At 45.0% G+C, this 24,793-nt stretch overlaps 1 protein-coding gene and 1 pseudogene across 4 annotated transcripts in view; both read left to right on the top strand.

Moving 5' to 3' along the window:
- Nucleotides 1–24,793, top strand: part of LOC140599792 (adenylate cyclase type 1-like) — a 235,942-nt gene that overhangs the window by 30,326 nt on the left and 180,823 nt on the right. The window contains exon 4 of one of the 4 annotated variants that reach the window (XR_012002777.1): nucleotides 4,900–5,059. The exons of the other annotated variants lie outside the window; for them this stretch is intronic. The gene's annotated coding sequence lies outside the window, so the exon portion shown is untranslated. Of the gene's footprint in view, nucleotides 1–4,899; nucleotides 5,060–24,793 lie in introns of those variants that run through there. 4 annotated transcript variants of the gene reach the window in all.
- Nucleotides 1,214–4,173, top strand: LOC140599639 (integrator complex subunit 4 pseudogene; annotated as a pseudogene).

Genomic DNA, 24,793 nt, shown 5'->3' with positions numbered 1-24,793 from the left:
TCATTAAGCCCCACCTTCGGAGCTGGGGTGGGTGCTGACATGGTTCATGATGTTGTTCAGGGGCCGAAGCTGGTTGCTGCACTGAGGCAGGTGACTCCTTTGGCAAGGCATGCCAGGGGCATTGATAGTGGGTGCCCGGGGTAGCTCTTCTTGCAGGGTGGCCAAGTGTGCAGGTGGCTCCTCCAGGTCGGGACAGTGAATCAGAGGTGTGACTGCCATGTAAATTGTCTTGGCCTCAGCAGCTGGCATCTCGGCTCGGGCCAAGCACTCAGCACCAACTGCCATGCCCGGCTCGAACTGCTCAGGCCCATAAGCTTCAGCTCGCCCCCTTGTTGTAGTTCTGGCGGGCTCTTGATTTCGTTAAGGATGTTGCTCAGTGGCCGAAGTCGGTTGTTCCACTGAGTCAGGTGGCTGCTCCATCATGTGGGGGATCCCGATAGCATGCCCCTTGGCGTGCTCTTCCTCCAGGGTGGCCGTGGGAACAGGTACTTTTTCACATTTCAAATACATTATTGCATATTTCCTTATGTTAAAAAAATAACTGAGTCCATGGCTTAAAAATTCTTATTTACTGATGCATTTAAATCTTTCTCATAACGATCTATGGCATTTAATGTATTAGTGAAATTGTTCATATCGATGCCTCCGGCAGCTTTTCCTTCTGTACTTGTGGTGTTCCTGATTATATCATTCGGATACCTTTGAAAAACAATTACATTCCTTAGAACCCTGAAGATTTCTCCGGTGTTGTTTTTTTTTTTTTTTTTAGTGTCATATATTTCCATTTATTGGACCTACTGAATACATCAGTTAAATGTTTGCTTATTTTAAATAAGCCCTTTTCTTTGTTTTGAATTTTTAATTTTTTATTGGAATTCAGTTTGTCCACATATCCCACAACACCCAGTGCTCATCCCGACAAGTGCCTCCTTCATTGCCCATCACCCAGTCACCCCACCCCCCCACCCACTTCCCCTTCCACTACCCCTTGTTTATTTCCCAGAGTTAGGTGTCTCCTGTTTTGTCACCCTCACTGATACTTTCACTCATTTTCTCTGCTTTGCCTTTATTCCCTTTCACTAATTTTTATATTTCCCAAATGAATGAGACCACGTAATGTCAGTCCTTCTCCGATTGACTGTTTTCACTCAGCATAATGCCCGGGACAGCTGCACCCCAATGCTTATAGCAGCAATGTCCACAGTAGGCAAACTGGAAGGAGCCTCGGTGTCCATCGAAAGATGATGGATCAAGAAGCTGTGGTGTGGCGGGCAGTCATGGTGGCTCACCTAAAGAAATGAGTGTACGAGGACTTCACTGAGGTGGTCCAGCAACAACAGGAGGAAATTGCAACCAAGAAACTGTGATTGACAAAACCAAGGAGATCTGCAGCACTCCTCGTAGATCTGTGTAAAGCTCCCTCCCCAATGGATGCTTTGCAGTATCTACTCCAGTTTTCCAGAAAGCCTGTTGAAGCAGAAAGTGTGGAAGGAGTAGTCAGGATTCTCTTGGAACATTATTAGAAGGAGAATGATCCATCCGTGAGACTCAAAATTGCATCATTGTTGGGTTTATTATCAAAGACTGCAGGATTTTCACCAGACTGCATTATGGATGATGCCATTAACATCCTGCAGAATGAAAAGTCTCATCAAGTCCTTGCTCAACTGTTGGACACCTTGCTTGCAATTGGCACCAAACTCCCAGAGAAACAAGCTATCCAGATGGGATTAGTTGATGTAGCCTGCAAGCACCTCACAGATACGTCTCATGGTGTAAGAAATAAGTGCCTGCAATGACTTGGCAATCTTGGCTCTTTGGAGACAAGTGTGACAAAAGATGGAGAAGGCCTAGCTGTCAGAGATGTCCAGAAGATTATAGGGGATTACTTCAGTGACCAAGACCCACGTGTCAGAACAGTGGCTATAAAAGCCATATTGCAGCTTCATGAAAGAGGACTGAAATTACACCAAGCAATTTATAAGCAGGCCTGTAAATTGTCGTCTGATGACTATGGACAAGTGCGCAGTGCTGCAGTCCAACTTATCTGGGTTGTCAGTCAGCTCTATCCTGAAAGCATTGTCCCCATTACTTCTTGTAATGAAGAAATTCGCTTAGTTGATGAGCATTTGGAAAAATTTGGTCCGTGATGGCTCCTGGGTGGTTCGAGTTCAGGCTGCAAAGCTATTGGGCTCAATGGAACAAGTCAGTTCTCATTTCTTGGAGCAGACGCTCGACAAGAAGCTCATGTCAGATCTCAGGAGAAAATGCACTGCACATGAACGTGCCAAGGAACTTTACAGGTCAGGAGAGTTTTCCAGTGGCAGAAAGTGGGGAGGTGATGCTCCCAAAGAAGAAATAGATACAGGAGCTGTGAACTTGATTGAGTCAGGAGCTTGTGGAGCCTTTTTTCATGGATTGGAAGATGAGATGTATGAGGTCCGCATTGCTGCCGTGGAGGCTCTCTGCATGCTGGCCCAATCTTCACCTTCTTTTGCGGAGAAGTGCCGCCCTGATTTCCCGGTTGACATGTTTAATGATGAAATTGAGGAAGTAGGTCTGCAGTCCATACACGGCCCGAGAAAAATTTCTAATAATATCACTCCCCGAGAGGATCAGCTTGACCGTGTCCTGGCTGTGTTAGAGGATTTGTCCGGAGATATTCGAGAGGCTGGCTCTTCACGCACTTTTATGCTGTACTAATGTTTCGACTAAAGAAGGGATTCATCTTGCACTGGCGGAGCTGCTGAAAAATTTAACCAAGTACCCTACTGATAGGGACTCTATATGGAAGTGCTTGAAGTTTCTGGGAAGTCTGCATGCAACCCTGGTGCTTTCCTTGGTGCCAGAGCTCCTGAGCACCCATCCATTTTTTGACACAGCTGAACCAGACATGGATGACCCAGCTTACACTGCAGTTTTGGTTTGTATTTTTAATGCTGCTACAATCTGTCCAACAATGCCGGCACTGTTCTCAGATGATACCTTCAGGCATTATTCCTCCCTCCACGACAGTCTTTCTCATCTTGTTCCTGCCTTAAGGTTACCAGGTAGAAAACTAGTGTCATCGGCCGTTTCTCCCGGTATTGCGCCCCATGAGGACCCGTCCCATCAGTTCCTGCAGCAGAGCCCTGAAAGGGTGTACAGTCTTCAGAGCACCGGGACCCTCAGGGAACCCAGAAGCTGCTGGAGTTCACCATCCGGGATCTGCAAAGACTTGGAGAACTTCAGTCTGAACTAGCAGGAGTTGCTGACTTCTCGGCTACCTATCTTCGGTATCAGCTTCTGCTCATCGAGGCCTTGCAAGGAAAGCTGTGGAATGTGGCTGCCCCTTTATATTTGAAGCAGAGTGACTTGGCCTCCGCAGCAGCAAAACAGATCATGGAAGAGACCTACAAAATGGAGTTGATGTACAGTGGTGTGGAGAAGAAACAGGTGGTGATTATACATCACATGAGGCTGCAGGCCAAAGCCTTGCAACTTATAGTAACAGCACGGACTACTCGAGGAGTTGACCCCTTATTTGCGATGTGTGAAAACTTTTTACAGGAAGTGGACTTTTTTCAGAGGTGTTTTATTGCTGATTTGTCCCCACTTACAGGACAGCTTTGTGGAGAAACGTGTTGACCTTATGCCCCGACTCATGACATCCAAACCTGTGGAAGGGGTCAAAATTCTACAGACCATGCTGAGGCAGAGTACCTTCTTGCACCTCCCCCTTCCAGAGCAGATCCACACACTTCAGCCACCATCATTGAGCCAGCAGGCGAGTCAGACAACCCTTTGCGGTTTGCATCTGGATTGGTTGTGGCCCTGGAGGTCGATGCGACCCTGGAACATGTGCAGGCCCCTGAGAGTGCTGTGAAGGTCCAGGTCTTCTATCCAGATGGCCAGGCTCAGAGGATTCATCCTAAGCTGGCAGACTTGCGGAATCCTGGCCCAGGGCGCCACCGGCTTATCACTCAGGTGTACCTCTCCCATACTGCCTGGACAGAACCATGCCAGGTGGAAGTGAGGCTGCTACTGGCCCACAACTCCAATTCCCGCATTCCAAAATCCCCCTGGATTGAAGGTGGCAAAGTGTCACCCCAGGTGGAAACCAGCATCGAGGGCACCATCCCCTTCAGCAAGTCTGTGAAAGTTTACATACTGCCCAAACCCGCAAGGCGCTGACACAAGCATTGTGTAGAGCTGAAGCTGAGACAGACCTTCTCAGGTAGCAGAGTGAGCCAGAAGCCTAGAGCACTTCACCTGGAGCCGGCGTATGCGCATGAGCACCATCACCTTTATCGTCTCACCTGGTATCAAACACAAAATAAATTACTTTGCATTAAAAAATCAAAAACCTTCAAGTCCACACCTCTTCCTTCCCTGACTCCCCCCCCACACCTCTTTAAAGTTGAGAAAACAACAACAACAACAAAAGAAGCTGTGGTCTATGATACAATGGAATATTACTCAGCCATTAGAAACGACAAACGCCCTGTAAGGAGAGTGACGTTTGGTTCTACTTGTTGGGTTCATGTTGTTGTACGTGTGTGTGCAGCCAACCAGCAGTGCTCGTTAGGTACCAGATCATCTACTAAGAAGGGTCTTTTACTCAAAACCAGGAAAGAGGAGAGAGAAAGAACTAGTTTCGAGAGCTTTTTGATTTGGAAAAAGCATTCCAAATATCACGATTTTCATTATACAGTAAGGGAGTAGCTTCCTTTCTGTGTTCATTCTCGTGAGGATTAACGATAGAGGGAGTCCTGTGAAATGAAGACCACTTTGTATTCCAATTTAATTCCTGGAATTTCTTAATTGTTTCTTTCTTTCTTTCTTCCTTTTTTTTTTTTTGTTTTTACTGACATTTGAAAAAGTGAAAAACTTCTAGCTCATAACTTTGTTGCATTTCAGGTCCCCTGCAGCAACGAAAGGAAATCGTCGTATTCGGACTAGAAGTTTAAGTGAGTCCTAAAGTATTGGAAGAAAATTCTAACATATACATTGAAGTTCTACAAGGAAAAGTTTGAGTTTAAACAAAAGAGCCTGAGCTAATTCTTCCAGAAGATTTGTTACCTTGAATTCAGAGCCCTTTTACGAGTACATTAGAAAAATAAGTAGTCCCACAGTATCAGTCGATTCATGTATTAAGGAGAAGAGAGCTAACATTAATGAAACTAACTCTAAAGCAGTTGACTGCCAAGCTGATTGTTAAATTGGTTATTATGGAAACAGGAGAACCAACTCACACACTTAGAAATGAGGTCCCAGACTGGAAGCACTGGTAACTGTAGCTGCTCATAATGTAAGTTAAATAATTCCTTGACAACCTGAGTAGATCTATATCAACATGGCGGTCTTCTATGTTATTTAGGGTGTTTAGTAGGAAATTATCGAATGGACTTCATGATTCCCTAGAGCTTATTTTTGAGAGGTTCTAGTGAATCAGGCGGGAAAAAAATGAATGCTCAAAAAAGTCCTGTTTCCATCTTACACATTTGGGGAAACTGTAAGAAAATGTCCAAAGAATCTTAGTCTTCAAGTTTTATATACAGTAATAACTAACACCATAAAATAGCACTTATTTAGATAGAATTGATCTAGACGTGGCAGTACCACATCCTTTTCTACAATGTCTGAGCGCTTGTAGTACTTCAGACCTTTCCATCAGGCGTCAACATTAAATATAGAATACCTCTAGAAAGTGTGAAAATAATTTTGTCTTTGGAAGTAGATAACGTGACGTTTTTCCGTGTGTCCCATTGGACTTTTCTAGTGATGATCCTCCTAGGATGATGCTTTATCAGTCGGTGTCTGGATTTTATGGACTAAAAACCTGATATTTTCTTTTACAGTTGAAATCTGTAAATTATCTTTATACTTCATTTTCTATGTCTTTTCGTAGCAAAAAGTAAGCAAAATATCCCAAGACAAAGAATGATGGTCCCCCCACCAAACCTTGAGCATAACCGTTGAGGAACAAGAACTGTCGGAGATCTATGTGTGTGTATCTGTACGTACATCCATGCACACGTGGCAAGATTTAACAGAAATCACAATTCCGACATCATCTGTGGTTTATGTCACAGCTCTTCTCTGTCGTCAGCCTCTGTTTTTCTCTTTGGGCTTTCGTTGAAAAATACTCAGCCTCATGTCTTTCGCTCTGAGACTTTAACTGTAATCCTTGAAATCTTAATTTCAGTTCAGAACCCCTAGTCTTAGAACTCATGAGTCTCCAGATTTCCATGACTGTCACCAACAGTTGAAAATCCTATCGGTTTGCCCTTTTGTTTTTTTTTTTAAACTAAAGACTTAAAAGAAAGAAAAGAAAAAAAAATGCTTCTTTCTGTCTTGACAAACATGAGGAAGAAACTGCAAACAGGAATACAGGTGGTAGCAACTCCTTCCGTAGCCTCCCCTTGTACTTTTAAAAGAGCTTTGTTATGTGGTTAATGATGGAGAAAGTTGACAACATGCACTGTATGTGTCTGCTGTCCGCAAATTGTATTGTGTGACCGTATATTTTTCCCAGTCATTGAAAGGATTCTCCCAGTGTGATACCTCTTAATTTTAAAAAAGTGGTTTTTTCTCCTTTATAATAGTCATCATTTGGTTCTGGATGTATTACGCTGTGTGAAGTAAGTCAATCGGAGAAGGACAAACATTGTAATGTCTCATTCATTTGGAGCATATAAAAATAGTGAAAAGGAAGAAAGGGGAAAGGAGAACAAATGAGTGGGAAATATCAGAAAGGGAGACAGAACGTGAGAGACTCCTCACTCTGGAAAACGAACAAGGGGTGGAAGAAAAGGAGGTGGGCTGGGGGTGTGGGATGACTGGGTGATGAGCATTGAGGGGGGCACTTGATGGGATGAGCCGCTGGGTGTTATGCTGTATGTTGGCAAACTGAACTCCAATAAAAAATCATCATTATTTTATGACATTTATAAAATGCAATAAAAGATAAGGAAACCATCCTGAGAGGCAGGATGCCTGTCTCATTTGACCATCTTTTTAACATGTTTTACTTATTTTCCTCCCTTATTATTTAAGGCTTTTTTGGATGTATGCACTGACTTTTTTTTATCAGCTATGTTTTTGAGGAATAAGCTCCTCAATTTACAGGTGCTGTATCTTTTATAGTCATAAAGTCATTGGTTTCTAGAAAGACACATTTGCTTCCATGTATCCATTAGAGTGCAACAATACTGAACTCCAATGGGATTTTCCACTGATGAAAGTTGTTTTTATACTTACCTGTTGTATTGAAGCAGGTCTGAAGACCAGGAAGAAAGCTGACTAGTGATCTGAATTGCAAAATGTTGAGAACTAACCAGTGGGTTGTCATGGTGCCTCATGACTCTGTGTGTGTGTGTGTGTGTGTGTGTGTGTGTGTGTGTGTGCATGCGCGTGCCTAATGACTCTTAAGTACAAAGGAAGTTTATTAATTATTTGAAGTAAAGACAACACAGTCATTTGTAGGAGATCCTTAGCTAGAAGGTGTTGATATTCTTTGAAGAAATCAATACAACAAAACCTTCGAAAGTGTTAGAAGAAGTTACCAAAAAATCAAAACCTGAGCAGCAGAAAAGAAAAGTCTTGTATCTGAGGTGACAAACATAAGGGATGCAATTTATGTGCAGGAAAGCTGGAAGCTCTCGATTGGTTGGGGCCATAGAGAGTTTTGACAAGACAACAGGATGTGCCACTTTTGTAGGGAAGTGTCGTTTGTGACCATCATATTTGTAATTGGGTTTTCCGTTGGTTTTGGCGGCAACAATGTTTGCCACTCCTCTGGTCTAACTGGACAGAGACATACCTCGCTCCTTTTACCACTAGTCCATGTGTGCAGTGCTGTTGTTTGGCTTTGGAAATGTGAACTTTGTGGATAAAACAGGGAAGCTTCTCTGGCATCGAGTGGAAAACAAAGAGCCCGCAGAAGGCTCTGTAGGGATGGTGTGTGTGCATGCGTGCGCACGAGATACTCTCATAACAGGAAATATACAGTACTCAATTTCATCAACAGTAGCTCAAATTTAGTTACTGGAGCAGTGGTTTCAGTGAACACTGTATTCTCTGCTTCAGGTTTTTGTAGAAGCGACTAATTTGGAAAGTGTAGTTCCGTGAAGAACTACAAATTCATTAGAATATAGCTGACCTCCCCACAACGTGGGGATTAGGGGTCTCGACAGCATCCCCCAGCACAGGTGAAAATCCATGTATGATTTTTGATTCTGCCAAAACTGGACTGTTAGTAGTAGCCCACTGTTGATTGGAACCTTACCGATGATATAAACAGTAGACTAATATGTATCTTACAATGAAGTGAGCTGGGGAAAAAAGAATGTTATTAAAATCATAAGGAAGAGGGGCGCCTGCAGAACAGGAATGCTGCCCCTCTCTACTGCATTAGTGAGAAAAGATCTCTGAGGGCAATTTAGAAGACCTGGTGTCTCTTTCCACGCTTGCCCTTTCCAAGCTGGGTCACCTGTCCTCACTCCACGGGGCCTTTGTTCTGTTACGTGTGCTTGAATAGTAGATGGTGGTCAAGGAGTCTCATACAGTACAATCGAGTTGGAAACCGCTGAGCGCACGACTTACAGGAGAGCCACCCCACCCCGGGTCCCCTGCCCTGCGTGCCCGCTCTTTGTGGTGCTCACCACCTTGTGACATGTTACAGTTTTATTCAGTCATTGTCTCTTCCACCCCCCGAGGAAGACCAAACCCTGTGGATGGGGTCAGACGCCTGATGTGTTTTCCCCATTGCTGTGTCATCAGCGCCTATGTCAGAGCGTGTCAGAAACCACATGAGGCTCACGGTGAATGTTTCTGGAGTGAATTAGTTATTAGGATCCAGAGTGTATTTCTGGGTAATAATTTAGAGATCACTAAAACCTACGTTCCTATGATAAGGGTTTTATGTGTCTGTCAGGCGGCTTTATGACGTTCTTTGGTTTGCATGAAAAACTCTATTCCTCCTACAGGATAGAATTCGAAGAGCAATTTATATTTAGAAGATGTTTATAATAAGCCTTATGGGCTCGGTTTATCGTAGTGGTCTCTTGTTATTCAAATGCTATATTTTCTCAAATGTAGATTGTACAGTTGTGCCTGGGAGGCGTGTGCACTGCATGAAAGTAGGATCTGTGAGGCACTCTAGCCATCGTCACAGCGTATGGTATTCCTGTAGACACTTACTTAAACCACAAAATATTGGCACATTGCTTTCTTTCTTAGCAGGTAGAAAATGTACATGATAATAAAAATGTTACCTGTTTGAAGAAATTTAATTTATTAGTTTCACAATGAAGAGTCTGACGATGAGAGATGTGTCCTAAATGGCTACCTACTTATGCCTCATGCTTATTATATGTGTCAGATTGAAATATTTCCCATCATCCAGGTAAGTTGAGGAGTAAGGCCCCCCTGAGTGCGACCCGAACACAAGGGCATGAGGCTTTGCTCGAGGTGTGGTGCATGGCAATTAGTCCTTTCTGTTTACAGTCACTCTGGGGTGGGGTCCGGGTCTGGAGTGATATCCTCTCCTGTCCTGCCTTCCGTGCTGTTTGTAGGTGGACACATCCCACGTTTGTCATTCTCCCACTGAATTGTATATCCAACTACTCATGTAACCTCTCCTCCAGTTTCTGCAAAGAAACATGATCTCACCAACTCCCCCCGAACACACTCATCTGTTTTCTTCACCCCTATGACTTGACTGCAAGGCTGTCTTCCCAGTTACTCAGCCTCCAGACCTCAGACGTGTCTTTAATTCCTTGCTGTCTTTCAAACCCCCATCCAGTGCATCAGCAAAATACCTTTTATCTTGACCTTCAATATAGATCCAGAATCCAGCTGTTTTCTATTATCTCCACTGCTAGATCCCAATTCAAGAGACCATCTTCTCTTGCCTGAATTCTTCAGAAGCCTTTTGTGGGGTTTTCCTGCCTTTCGCCATGCCCCGCTGTAAGATTCTACACGGAGCAGCCATCTCGATCCACTTAAAGCAAAAGTAAGATCCTATAACTCTTCTGATACCATTTGAAGGCTCACCCAGCTCAGTCACTGTAAAAGCCAAAGTGAGGATGGTGGTCAGAAGGCCTACGTGATCTGTCTGCCCTTCCTTGTCTCTTTTATCACAACCTCTATGTCTGCCTTCCTGACCACTCTGTGTCTTCCTTTACTGTTTCTCAGAAACCCATACAAGTGCCCACTCTTGGACTCATTCTAGCCGGTTCCCTCGCCTAGAAAATTCTTTGTCTCGAATTTCTCTCAGAAAGCCTTCACTTGCTTCGAGTCTGTTCCCAGAGGTAAACTGTTCATGAAGGCCTACATTGATCATTTATTCTAACTGTAAATCCCATCTCCCTGGCACCCCTCATTTCCGTTGTCCTGCTCCATTTTTTCTTTGCTACACGTCTCTTTCTAAAATGCGATGTGATGTTTTGTATTCGTTGCTAATTACTGGTTTCCCACTCTAGAAGCTTCACCAGAGCAGGAACTTTTGCATCTTTCTGTCTCTGCTCTACCCAATGAGGTGAAGACCGTGCTTTACACAAGATAATAGCTTATTGAATAATTGAACAAATAAAGTATAAGATACAGAATTTCCACTCACTCCTTGGACAGATATATTGAGTGCCAACGATGTGCCAGTCCCTGTACCAGCCATTGCCATACAGTAGAAAGCAAAAGTCCCTTGTACCCACGGAGCGTGCTCACGGCCTATCCAGAGGACAGTCACTTTAGAAATATTCATACAAACAATTGGCTCCAGGAAAAGTGGGCAAGGTGCTATGAATGAAAATGACAATGTACCATAAAATATCATAATGGAGAGAAGTAGCTTAAATTGGAGGTTCAGGGAAGACCTCGTTAAAGAAGTAACATATCTGATGAACATTGTAAGGCTAGGTTCCTACATAGGAAATCTTAATAGCAATTGAGATGTTGAAGAATGTAAAAAAAAATGTTGATGGGAGTCTCCAAAATTGAGAAAGATTGAAAAATGGTCAGGGCAGGTGGAACATAATTAATAGATAGGAGAGCAGCATTAGATGTGACTAAAGAAGTCAGCATGGACTAGATCACACCAGGCTTTATTGGCTCAGAGGGTTTTGATTTCATCCAAGGTGCAAGGAGAAGACTTTGAAGAGAACTAATAAGCCAAGTAACAACATAATGATGTTTGGGGCTTTGCACTATTAGGCTACCTGTTGTGGGTTTGGGAATGATTCAGAAAAGAACAGAGTTAGGGACACCTGTTGTGTGTGTGGGGGGCTCAGTCGGTTGAGCCTTTGCCTTTTGGCTCAGGTCAGGATCCCAGGGTCCTGGGATCCGCCCTGCGTCAGGATCCCTGCCCAGTGGTGCGTCTGCTTCTTCCTCTCCCTCTGCCCCTCCCTGCCCCGACTCATGCACTCTCTCTCATCCTCTCTCTAGGAGATAAAAGTCGTCTTTAAAAAAATTGAAAGACTTGAGTTACAAGTTGGAAGGCCACCCAGAATGCAAAGATATTAGTTCTAGTGAGAGATGACAGTGGGACATACAAATGTGACCTGGGTGCTGACTATAGAGAAGAAAATAATAAGATGGATGTAAAGTATATTTTAAATTAGAACGGTCATGGGTTAGATGTAGAAAGAGATATGGCTGCCTGGTTTCAGTCATAAGCAAATGGATGGATTCAGGTAGATAGAAATGTTGGGGTGAGAAACAGATAATAACATAATGAATCATTGACCACCTTTGTGGGGAGATGGGGATTAGGAATCAGATGATGGGGATCCCTGGGTGGCTCAGCGGTTTGGCTACTGCCGTTGGCCCAGGGCACGATCCTGGCATCCCGGAATCGAGTCCCACGTCAGGCTCCCAGCATGGAGCCAGCTTCTCTCTCCTCCCGTGTCTCTGTCTCTCTCTTTCTCTCTATATATAAATCATGAATAAATAAATAAATCCTTAAAAAAAGGAGATAAAAAAATTATGTCCATTGTTTGAGGTTAATCGGGTTCATTTTGATGATCATCCCATACTTTATACATGTTGTCCCGTATTGTCCCAGAAGGCTCTGAAAGAGTGCCTGAGTCTCACAGTTTTGCACGGAATGAACACAACGGGCTAGATACTTAAGGCACGGAAAGCTTGTGAGATGTTGTGTAATATGCACCATCCTGAGTATCTCTTTTCATCCTCACAACAGTAAATGTAGAGTCCGTCTTCCTCAGTTCTTGTCTTCAGGGTCTGGGCTTGGAAAAATCTCCACCTGCTCTTCCTTTATTTTCACTGTGGGTTGTGATTTTTTTTTTTTTTGAGTCTGGGTAGACCAGATGGGACCAGGTGAGGAGCAAGGATTTGGCCTACAGCAAAGCTTGGGAAGGAATGTAAATATCTGTAAATATCGCGAGCCCTGAGAGGACAACGCCCACAGCAGAATGTCCATGTGAATGAATCACCGACACGGCAAGCCTGGGCACAGGACAAGGGTAGGTATTCTAGGGGTCCAAACTTGGCAGGGGACACAATGAGAAACGGGGAAAGCGTGGAGCTGTGAAAGGTGTCCCCACAACAGGACAGCCACAGGCGAAGGTGGTATTCAAGAGTTCGGATAAAGGTTGGCACCTCATTGTTTTGGAGAAACACACTGAGAATGCAGTTTGGGTAGCTAGGATTGTTAAGAGGCCCATGTGATGGAACAATCAGAATATCCTTGCAGAGCCGTTTCATCACTAGTGTTCAGTGCCCTTCTTGAATTCCTGGGTGAGACCAACAGATGTGCACCAGATGAAGCCGAGCCAAGCCCGAGGCAGTGACGTGTACAGACTGTCGATTATGGTATAGAATGATTCCTCCGGTGAGCCTTCACTCACACCTACTCCTGGGTCGAGCAGTTTCTTGTTGCCTCTGCTGCATTGTTAAGTTTGACACCGCATGGACTGGTGGTCTCATCATCGTCTTTAGAGTTCGAAGACTCAGCCAAATGCATAGGTAACATTCTACTTGCTCTTCTCTTACTTTTAATCATAGAAGTTGCCTAAAAATGTGACTAATGTATTCAAGGCCTTGAAGAGTCATTACTGAGAAACTGAAACAAAGGTGAAGATCCAGAAAGACCGTAACTTTCTGCTTCAAATTCCGCGTGTCTGTTTCTCATTGACTTTGCGTGCTATCAAATCACAACGACTGAGGCTCCCGGGAACCATTGAGCAAAGTATCGTGTGTCATCTAAGCTGGGATGTATTTAAAACACTGCATTATCACTTCGCTAAATAAGATAAGATGTCTTTTTTTCCATATCTGAAGCTAGATGTGCTCAGATTCGTCTACAAATTCCAAAGAACATAGCCTAATACCAGGTACTATGAGCCCGTTTCAAAGCCAAGGGTGAATGATGTCTGGAATTTATGTCCCTGCCAGTTTCACACATCTTCGAACGATATAGTTCCTAACAAGGTAGAGATTAGCTGTCACAGCCTTTAAGTGGCAGTTTGGTACAAAAGGACCATGGTTTTTGTCAGGTTTAATCTGATCGGTAGTGAACTGGAAGAGAGGCCAGTCAAAAGTTGGTCGAAACAGGCTTTCATTTTTATTTATTTATTTTTGTTGAAACCGGCTTTTAATGGGCTGTGCTCTCTGGCTAGGTTATGCAGCCCGCAGGCAAGGGAGAGAGCAAAGGGTGGGGGTGTCGCACCCATGCCAACTGCAGTGAGGTCTCTAAAGAGTTTTTTGTGGTAAGATGGGGGCAGGGCGGCATTCCAATTAGGGCAAGGGTTACAGGTCTTGGTGTGCTAAGTTAGGGTTGGGCAGCAAGGTGGCCTTATTGGGAGGTTGCTGGCCTGGGGTCGGCCGTTTTGAGGTTCCCAGTCTCGCTGGCCCAACATTCAGATCTTTTTGTTATGTTATAATGGGGCGACGATTCAGATCCGGCTGCTTCCTGCTGATTTTGGGGCGTCGTGGTGCCTGTCGGAGGTGGGCAGGCCAGCGTAGGGATATAAAACAAGTTAGTTGATTGATAACTGAGATATTTCGTGGATTCCTTCCTTGATGATTCGGAGAAAGCAAGGGGCCACCATTAATAGTATGCCAAGGATCAGGAGTGGGCTTAGAGAGAGGAGGAGCCATGTGGTTAGTGGGGTCTGCCACCATTGGGGTGTAGTTGGGCCGACAGGGTGATACTGTGTTTGGAGAGACTCCCGACCTTTGGCGAGGATGTGGAGATTGGTTTCCACTCCACCTGTTTCGTTGATGTAGTAGTAGCGATCTTCATTGAGACACGTACAAGTTCCTCCTTTCTCGACCGTGAGGAGGTCCAAGAGACATCGGTTCTGTAGAGCTACCTGGGCCACCGGGTTTATTTGGCATTGTCGGGAAGCAAAAGACTCTGCCGAAGCTTCGATAGCCATCTGAGGCCTCTCGGATAGGTCCCTGGAGGAATCTGCAGACTGGAATAAGGGCCCTGTACCCAGTGGCCACCAGGGTTGAGGCCAGGGAGACCCCGACAACCAGTGGGAGAAAGATCACTCGTTTCTGCTTTTCCGTGGGGGGGCTGGTGAGGAGGGCTACTTCTGCCTGACTATAGATGGTTAATCGCGGAACTTGGGAGACAGGCAGACAGGAGGGAGGCAGAGGTATTGAGAGATTTAGATAGGGAGCCCTGGCACCAAAAGAATCGGCCAATAGCAGCATGATGAGAGGTGACTTTTGACCGGGTGACGTTGCACAGGGATGAGTTAGGGGCGGAATAACAGAAGGGGAATTGATGGTTGAGAGGGTCAGTAAATAGGGCAACATTAGTGAGAGAGGGATGAGGCAGGCGCTGGAGGTGTGGGTGCGGGGCTGGTGCAGCTGAATGCACTTGGGGAGGGGAATAGGCCACAAGGGGAGTTTTGCCGAAAGCGGCACAGATAAAACGGTGGGACAGATTGCCCATGCAGGAAAGGCTGGCGAGGGAAGTGCCTTGTTGGATAAGTTTTATCCAGGAGAAGGGGCCCTGCCCTGGTCCTGAGTTGGGTAGGCCTGTAGGTGGGTGCTCCTGGAGTACGGGTGACTGAATCCACATGGGCCCGCAGGAGGGCTCTTAGACGAGTTAGGGAAGGTAGGTAAGTAAGATAGGAGAGGAGGAGGTGATGTTGGAAGATTTTAAGGGAGCAGGAGGGGCCGCCCCGTAGAGAAGCTCAAAGGGACTAGGCCCGACGGCCCTCTAGGGGTGGCTCTGAGCCTTCTTAAAGCCAGCGGGAGGAGGGTCGGCCAGGACAGGTGGGGATTCAAGAGTAAGTTTGGTGAGATGTTCCTTGAGAAGGCCGTTAGCCCACCCTAGGTTACCCGAAGACTGGGGGTGATATGGGATATGGAGTTTCCAGGTAATATTTAGGCTCTTGGAGTCTTGCCTGGTGATGCTGGAGATGAAAGCCGGGCCGTTGTCAGATTGTAGGATCTCCAGGAGGCTGAATCTTGGAATGATGTGTTCGGTGAGTATGGTGGCCGCCACATCCGCCATCTCCCGAGCTGTGGGGAAAGCCTCTGCCCACCCTGTAAAGGCGTCCACTGAGGTTAATAGGTAGGGAAAGGATTTATTGGGCGGCATGTGAGAAAAGTCTGTTGGACCCTTGCTCACGGATACCAACGTGTCCCGGTGGACGCCCCAGAGACTCAGACCACGGACAGGCAGATGCAACAAGCAAGAGGGTTTATTGAACGTTTGCGCAAATGGGCTCTCATCCTCAGAGGTGGCAGAGCGCCGATTAGCAATTACAGGCATCTTTTAAAGGCAAAGAAAACGCGGGAATAGCATAGCATTCAGGTTATGACGTGATTGATTTCTTTGAAGGTCAACATGACCATGTTCAGGGACTTTTCCAGTCAGGGCGAGGTGGCGGATAGTTTTCCTATCTCAGAAAAACAGAATGTTTTTGTTGCTTGAATTTATGGGAGGCACCTGGATGGGCTGTCTCAGGGTTAGGCCTGGTCCCACTCCCGGGGACGGGGGTGTGGGGTTTCTTCAGTCCAGCTGCCAGTCCTTGCCAGGTTGGTAGCTGTGGAGCTGGTGATTGGGTCTTGGCCTGCGAATTCCCCCTTGAGCATTTACAGTGGAGCAGGTTTTGCAAGACTAATCCACCTCTCTAATTACCTTTTGGAGATGTGGGTAGTAGAAAAGGGGTCCTGGGAACTGGTGTAAGGCCTTGGGACCTATGTGTAGGGATTGGCGCATGTCTGAAATGGTCATAGGAGCTAAATGGTTTGGAAGAGCGAGTTTCTTCTGAATGAAGATCCAGTCTTTTTCCCCGGCTATTCTTCCCATCTCTTTTAGTGTGTGAGTTTCCTCATCTGTGTAAGTGGGGGGAATGTGGTGTGTTGAGGAAGAGGAGGGGAGCTGGTGAGGAGCCTAAGGCAGTGGCTTGGGCAGTTGAGTCGGCTTTGTTGTTGGACCGGGACACCGGGTCCTTGGAGGATTGGTGTCCATGACAGTGGACAATGGCTACGTCAGTGGGAAGGCTGATGGCCCCTAGTAGTTTTGAAATGAGGGGCCCATAGATTATGGGGCTTCCCTTGGTTGGAAGAAGCCTTTGCTCTTGCCATAGGACAGAATGTGTATGTGTGCTGAGGGAGGGATATTTGGAGTCCGTGTCTATGGTAGCTCGTTGCCCTTTGGACAGGCGAGGAGCCCTGGTGAGAGCTCTAAGTTCTGCCTTCCGAGAGCTTGTCCCGAGGAGGAGGGAACTGCCTCTAGGATGGCGTCTAGGGTAACGACGGCCTATGCTGCGTGTCTCTGGCCACAAAGAGTATTTGGTCAGGGTTAGGGAAGGGCTGATTGGAAAGTCCTGGATGTGGAGGAGTCAGCTCTTCCAGGAGTTGAGAGCAGGGATGGGAGGGTTCCGGGTTAGCAGAGGGGGTAGGTAGGAGGGTAGCAGGACTTAGCCGAGGAGAAGCTGATAGATAGATGTCAGGATTTTCGACGAAGAGGAGCTGGGCAGGAAGGGATTCTAAGGAAGGAACATGAGGCGGAGAACCCATCCAGGCTGCAAGAGAGGAGGGGGGCAGTCCATGGAATAGAGGAGGTGCCATCAGTTCCCATCACCGCTACTGGAGAGGGGAAGCTGGTCCCCGAGTAGGAAGACACAATGGAGTCGGTCGCCCCCGTGTCCAACAGGAAAGAGATGGGCTTCCCCGCTCCCTGGAGCAGGACCCTGGGCTTGGCCTGGGTTAGGGGGTGTCCGAGTCTGGGCCCCGTCAGTCATCGTCCAATCCGAGTAGTTGAAAGGCTGGACTTCCCGGCTCAGGGTTTCCTCTGTGTGGAGGCGCCGAGGATCCCCCGAGACCCGGGCAGGCGGATTTCCAGTGGCCCATCGTTCGACATTGAGGGCATTGCCGCGTTGGCTCCTTGGGATTGGGACATTGAGGGTCCATTGTCCCTCGGTGCCGCATCTGAAGCAAGCCCCAGGCAGGGTTCGGTTGGTTCCTGCATTCTGCGGGCTCATGGAGCCCGCTGGCCGCAGGGCTGCCCCCGAGGCTTGGGTCTGGAGTTGGACCTTCTGCTGGAGCCTGGCCTGCCTCTTAAGTTCAGCCACTTCCTCTCGGGTGTTAAGGACTTTAAATGCCATTTTCACCAGGTCGGGCATGGGAGTTTGAGGACCCTCCTCGGTCTTTAGTTTTCTTCGGATATCGGAGGAGGACTGATAACCACTGCAGTGGTAATCCATTTTAGCGCATCTGTAAGGACCAGTGCGGGGGGGCGGGGGGGGATCAGGGTGAGACTCTTGAACAGTCCGCGTAGGAAAAACATGACTCATGATGCTGGGAGTGGCATGCACACGGAGATTTTCTTACCCTTTCAGTTTCGTGGCAGAAGTCTCTCTTTTTATTCGGGTCTGATTCATAAAACACAACCCTCTACGTAAATTTCTCATGAGAAACTTTCCATGAAATGGTATAAGGAAAGAGGTCTTCCAGGTGTTTCTCCCGCAACTTCTGAAGTTCTGCGTTTTCAAGCGTGACCTGTGGTGGTTGATTTTTCTTCTGTTTTCCTTATGAGGAGAACATTTTTAAAGGAGACTGCATGATTCAGAGCTGTTTTATGAAAGTTTCTTAAGAACGACAAAATGAAAAGAAGGAAACCATTTCCTGTAGCTTCACTCTGAGGGACACAACCCCCCTGTCTCTGGCTTGTGACGCTTCCATGGCGCACTCCTGCAAGGATGGGAGTTTGCTGTCTTCTCGCTGGTCTGTGGTGGGATTAGGGATGACCCCCGTGTGAATCTGACAGCGGGAAAGCTCTCGTAAGCCCTGGTTTTAATCTGGTTATGAGTTCACCTGTGGAGTCGTGCCGAAACGCAGGTTTCGTTCTCAGCTTTGTTCTAGGGGTTCACTAGCTCATGACAGAGTTCAGGAATTGGGTGAGTAGTAGTAAGGAAGCCGTCTCTGTTGGATGAAAAGCGTCTTTATGATCTCCTATCTATGGGCTCATTTTCTAACTTACGAAGCACCGTCAGGGAGTCTTGTGGGCTCTCAACCTTCAATCCGTTTTCAGGTAAGAACGACTTTTACTCTGAACTCCCAGAAGAATGACAGGACGTTTGGAATTTCTGTTTAGATTTCCATAGTGTTGCTGCTTTCAAAGCAATTTTTATTCCTTACTCGGCCTAATGGTTTCTACTTTTTCTTACATATGCAATTGAATTTAATATAGGAATGCAGTTGACATCCAATCATAATGCTCATTTGTTAGTTAAAGGCTATTTCAGTCTATAACACTTTGATCCCTAGGAATTTAGCTGTGGTTTTATGAGTTTTCCCATATGATTGCCCACAAATTTATATGTTGACTAAAATTGTAACAGGTTTAAACTGTCCAAACAAATTACTTAGCAATTAAACCTCCAGCAAAATTGTAATTCATTTTAAATTTATCACAGAGGTTTGATGCTCTTTCCGAGCAAAACAACGGGACATAAGGGTGACATACAGAAATTCGGTATTTTGCGTGAACTGTTCCCGACAGGACAAAAACATTCCCAGCACTGGGCACAGCAAAGCCTTCCACTAATGTGAATTAATTTTGTAGCGAGGGATCACTTGGGAGGATTCCTGCTTTTGAGTTTTATCCAGGTTTCATTCTCTGAAGCACCCTTTCCATAAATTTGTGTTTTATTCCTAATTTGTCGTACTTCACCCTTTGATATTTAAACGATTCACATGCAGCTAACTGAAGTCGCGGTGGTATTCGCTTCTATATCAGGTTATCACCTGCTACGTTGAGAATTGCAAAGCCAGAGCACATTACAAAGAGTCAGTTGGACTTTGATACCCAAAATTGCATTTACGAGGTTCACACTCCTTTGTATTTCACCAGATAGAGACAGCAACAGTGTTCTCATGTAATGTGTGCTTCAGCCTCTGTGCCAGAATTTATAGTGTCTGGATTTTAATATTTAGTGTTGATCTGTTAACCAAAGTTGTTTTGTTTGGTTTAGTTTGGTTTGGTTTGGTTTGGTTTGGTTTGGTTTTGTCCACAGAGGCATGGACACCTGCTTCTGGTGAGTCTTTACGCTGAATATACATACTCAGTTTGTCGCTATGTATGTATGTATGTATGTCACTTTGAGGTTCTCTCTCGCCAGTGTTACCATTCTTGACAAAAAAGACAGTCTTTGTGTTTGATGTCCTTTCTGGTTTGTTAGCCAGGGTCTACCAAAACCATTACTTTTTGATGACACTTCAGTTTTGGCCCAGAATGTCACAGTCTGCATTGAATGCCTCATTTCATCGATCCCTCGTGGCTTTTAATTAAGTTTAGCAGCATTTGAAGATTTTCTTTCACTAAGGGGATTCAGAGGAATCAGAGTCTTTCTCTACATTTTTAAAGTCATTCCATAAAAATATTCCTGTGACGTAACCTGAACTCAAAATGCATTTCGTCAAAAGGGAGAATTAATCCGGTTTGATGAGCAAGTTCCGAATTCGATATGCTTTGTTTGATACTTGGTCCCGATGCTACGCGTCCCGTCTTTCTGTTGTAGTTTTGTGTTCCCGTGCTAATTTTGCATACGTCCTTGCTCAGGAGTCTGGGGATTAGACTGCATTCTATCCCTGTTATATGTCAGCTGGGGTTTTCATTATTTTCATCTTGCTTGCTTTCAGATTTTCCCCTCCTTCCCCAACTTTTCCAATTGTTGAGGCCTTTTATCTTTTTTTCTTGCCTGCTTTCTGGGAGTTTTGTTTAAGGGAAATGAACCTCTTGCTTCTTACAATTTATGTTTTCCTAGCCATCTTATGGCCTTCCTCATTACTAAATTTTCTTAGGAAGATGAGCAGTTAAAAAAAAAAACAAGATGAATATATGTTTTTGTTACTGTGATAGGGAAAAATCTTTATCATTTCTTGTCGAAAGCATTCTTCCACCCCAAGCATTTTACATACTAAAATGAATCTGTTGCCTATACGGAATGGAAGCCTAGCATAGCAGTAAATGTTTCCCTCAGAAATACAGTTTTTTTTTTTTTAATTTATTTTTTTATTTATTTACGAGAGTCACAGAGAGAGAGAGGCAGAGACACAGGCAGAGGGAGAAGCAGGCTCCATGCACCGGGAGCCCGACGTGGGACTCGATCCCGGGTCTCCAGGATCGCGCCCTGAGCCAAAGGCAAGCGCCAAACCGCTGCGCCACCCAGGGATCCCAGAAATACAGTTTTTTACTGATTGTTAGCCATTTTGATTTCATTTATTAATGACTTTGTCACTGATCAGAAAACCTTGAGGTGGTATTTCTGTTTACTACGTTGGGAAAAAAATAATTAGGATCATTATTTGTAACTCCAACATAGCTTGTTAATTTTCAAGTTCATCGTACCAGAATATGCGCATGCGTGTGTGTTTGCAATCGTATTGATGTTTCAGAGTGTCTTCCTAAAAATTTACAATGTCTATAGATAGCTATTTCAACATTTTGTGAGGTCTTACTTTTCTTTGTTCTTTTATTACAATAACAGCAAGTAAATAGCCCATACTTTTGGTTGTGTCCTATAAGAATTTCTGCTTGGAATACTTGGAAAGAATAATGCTAGTGTTCTACGAATTTTGTCTTAATCATCAATTATCAACTATTTTTTAAACGATTTTTATCTTGAGTATGATAAATATCATGTAGTCAAAGACTGTTTAGTTTATACATATAATATTATTCGGTCGATAGTTTGTGAGATTCATTTCATAGAACTGTCTTTATGTTTCCTTTTTGTGCTCAGTGTCCTTTTGTAGAAATCCAGATTGACTACTTTACACTGTGCATATATTTAGAGCATCACAAATGTGGGCCATGAAAAGGATAATTTCATGGTATCGGTGAAACTCTGGGTAGAATTTTCTGTCCTATCATCTGTCAGAGCTTTAATGTGTTAACTTTACATTTCCTGAGTGTACTCAGTTATATCCTGAACCGGAAAGGTCGTTGAATATATGACACCTATAAGTCCATACCTATCGAAACTGTAATTAAGATGCACTTTGCCATTTTGACCAAAATGTCATAACAGCAGAGGCACGCCTAAGTCTCTTAGTGGGTTAGTGCTTGATGTCATTGAGAGCAGTATAGTCGAGAGTAACCCTGGTCCCTGAGCCTCACATGAAAACACATTCTGTACCAGAGGGTGGAGTACCTTTCACTTCTTCTTGACACCTCTTTTATTCTTTTTAAGATTTTTATTTATTTATTATTCATAGAGACACACACACACACAGAGAGAGGGAGAGAGGGGCAGAGACACAGGCAGAGGGAGAAGCAGGCTCCATGCAGAGAGCCCTACCTGGGACTCGATCCAGGGTCTCCAGGATCGCGCCCTGGGCTGCTGGCAGCGCTAAACCACTGTGCCACCGGGGCTGCCCTCGATACCTCTTAATATGGTGCTACTCACCGCAGAAATGACAGAATGAGCATGGGACTACTCTGTAGGCACAGTGAACACATCCCAAAGTCTTCAAAGTGCACAGTCCCTTCAGGGTAGTAGACTAGCTGTGTTGTGTTACCTTGGGACTGTATGTGTCAGTCGGCGGTAAATGACTGAGATCATGCGGTTTTCATCAATATTAATACTTATCAATCAGTAATTTCAGAAAGCAGTGGGTACTGTGGAGGAATGATGTTGGGTGACAGGCAAGGAAGTGATGAAGGGTAGGGGGGAGTCATGGCAGAGGTTAGCGGTTGCAGATAGATCTTTTGCAGAAGGCAGCCCCTGAGCGTTTTGTAAAGACTTTTCTTTGAGATAGTCGTGGACTCCCATGCAGTTATAAGAAATGACACAAAATATGACCATGCAGAGTACCGTAATACACACATAACCAAACTGAAAGTCCGAGCATTCTTTCTGAGGCATTTAGAGTCGAATTTTGAATGGGGAGAGGGATTATGTCAAAGAGCATTCCAGGTGGAGGGAATAGAGAGGTGCCGATTCTGAAGTGGGAAGACATTGGGGCGTTGGCTTCACTGAGCAGGGCCACTGTGGCTGTGACCCTTGCATGAGGGAACGAGGGCTTTATGAAAGGTTGAGCAGCCAAGCCACTGTGTCTTGCAGGGTCGTGACGGTGGTGGTGTGAGCCTTGTGTTCTTTGTGCAAGCAATCACACTGGTTGTGCTTCAGCAGAGTGCTCAAGATCTCCCTCCATAATTTGTCAAAACTGTCACTCCCTCCCCATTTTTAAATTGGACCTCAAACATTTTCATCTCAAGTATAAATAGCACAGGATGGAGTTTCTGGTGGATGGGAACAGTTGACCTTGTAAAAGTATGTTATATCTCATTGAATATGTATCCAATAGAACGTTACTACCATGATAATTTGATGCTATTATCCCTTTGAACTTTACCTGAGCTCTCCGTTTTCACTGTCAGAACAATTATATTTGCTTTTCTTCTTGAACTCCTGTCTCTTTCATTTCCTCCATAGATTTTATTTTATGGCTTTTATAATGGGAAGATGTTTTAATAAGTATCCTGTCATTTTCCTGTGTGTATGTGTGTACATGTACAGACCCGTATATATACACATGGAAGTAAGGTTTCTAAAGTTTTAGTGTCTTTGGCTACAGTATTCTAAGTGTGAAAATCGGTCAGAACGAAGTGTTATCCTAAATAGTACTGATGCACAATTGATATAAACGGCAAAATTAATAGTATGATTGGTAATTTTTAAACATGAAATATAATGCCATTGGGATGCCTCTCTTAGGAAGATGGAGAGAGAGTTTATAAAATTTCAGTTCATGTACCCATGAATGAATTCTATGACCAGGGTGATGTAAAGTCTGGTGGAAATTAATAGTAAACATAAATGATATGCTGTGGGGCTTCGAAATGAAGTTTGAATGATTATTAGGTATGTTGTTTGTATATTATAAATGTGTATAGTATGTCTTTACAGTAGGATGAATTACACTGTTTTCGAAGTTCATGTAATGTTAACAAGGGCATGCTAGGAATGAATAAGCAGGAAGGTGCTTACCTTCCTGATGAGGGGGTAGATATATGGGCTTAGTAAAAATCTATAGTACCCGATATTCTTTGTGTAAAAACTTAATGATACTGTTCCTCTGAGTTTGAATAAACGTTTAAGAAAAGATATATCTTATGTTATATAATATTAAATATATGTGTGTGTGTGTATATCTATATATATATATATAATCAGTTCTGAGAAAGGGTTCTTTTACTGACTTAAAATTGGTCTACTGGAAATTCATGTAGCATCTTTCACTTCTTCCTCCTTGCAATATCACAGAAAATACATAACTGAGACAGACCGAGGCATGTGTGAGTGGGCGGGCTCTGGCTCCTGACTCAGCATTGTGACTTTGTAGATAGCGTGTGTGAATTATTTCCCAGGATTCTTTTCTTCTTTTTAAAGCAAAACCTGAGGTAATTCCGTGCTTCGAGACAGTATAGGTCTTTGCCGTGAGCTTTCTGCCTCGGTGAGTTGAGTTTCCGCTGTCTCCAGCCTTTCTTTCCTGTTCTCTTTGTGCGTGGCTCCCAGTCAGCCTGATGCCCTTCCCTGATGATCCTTCGGGATTGAGGAGGCAGGATCTCTCAGCAGGAACCGCCACCACTCTCACCATCCCATCTTCACTGTCCCTGAATTTAGGGCAGATGAATTTAGGCCAGGTGGCGTGTGTCTGCTGTCATGCTCCTCTTTTTATGGAAATGAACGCAAAGGAGGAGACTGGATGTTCTGTCCCAGGCTCAGTGACGCCTTGACTTTAGAAAGGCTTTGTGGTTAACAGGGGATTCTGTGGTGTTCCAGTGTCTTTTACCACTCACTGTGGAGCACAGTACAGGAGGAGCAAGGGGGAGGCCTTCGTTCTGGTAAGTGACAGAAAAGCGGTGATGGGGTAGGATGTGGTGAAGGCGAAATGGCATCGGGTGCTACCTCAGGAGCTTTGGTCAGCTTTCAGGGACAGGAAGGACTAGCTGAGCCAGGGATCAGGAATCGACAGCTGTAAACCATCTGGACCTACCTGCTGTCTTTCAAAATTCTTCACGTGCCCTAAGAGTGTGTGGAGGTCATGGTCCGAGTTGGAAGGTCGTGGCAGACGGAACGCACTGGAGCAGGGAGAGCGCTGAAAAGATCTCGTTCCAGGAAGAGATGATGGTGGTGTGGACCCAGGTGCTAAGAGTGGCCAGGCAGACGGTCAACCCTGAAGGCACAGCCGACGGCCCGGCCTGAAGGATGGATTGTGGGATGGGAGAGGGGGAGGGATCAGGAAAGAAGTGGGCTGAGGGCATGTGGGTACCTTTAAGGGACGTGAAAAAGACAGCCTTCGGGAACTGAGAGAT

The sequence above is a fragment of the Vulpes vulpes genome, chromosome 7, assembly GCF_048418805.1.
Source record: "Vulpes vulpes isolate BD-2025 chromosome 7, VulVul3, whole genome shotgun sequence".
Classification (NCBI taxonomy): Eukaryota; Metazoa; Chordata; class Mammalia; order Carnivora; family Canidae; genus Vulpes; species Vulpes vulpes.
The sequence above is the reverse complement of the archived record's forward strand: the minus strand, read 5'-3'. Positions and strand labels throughout refer to the sequence as shown.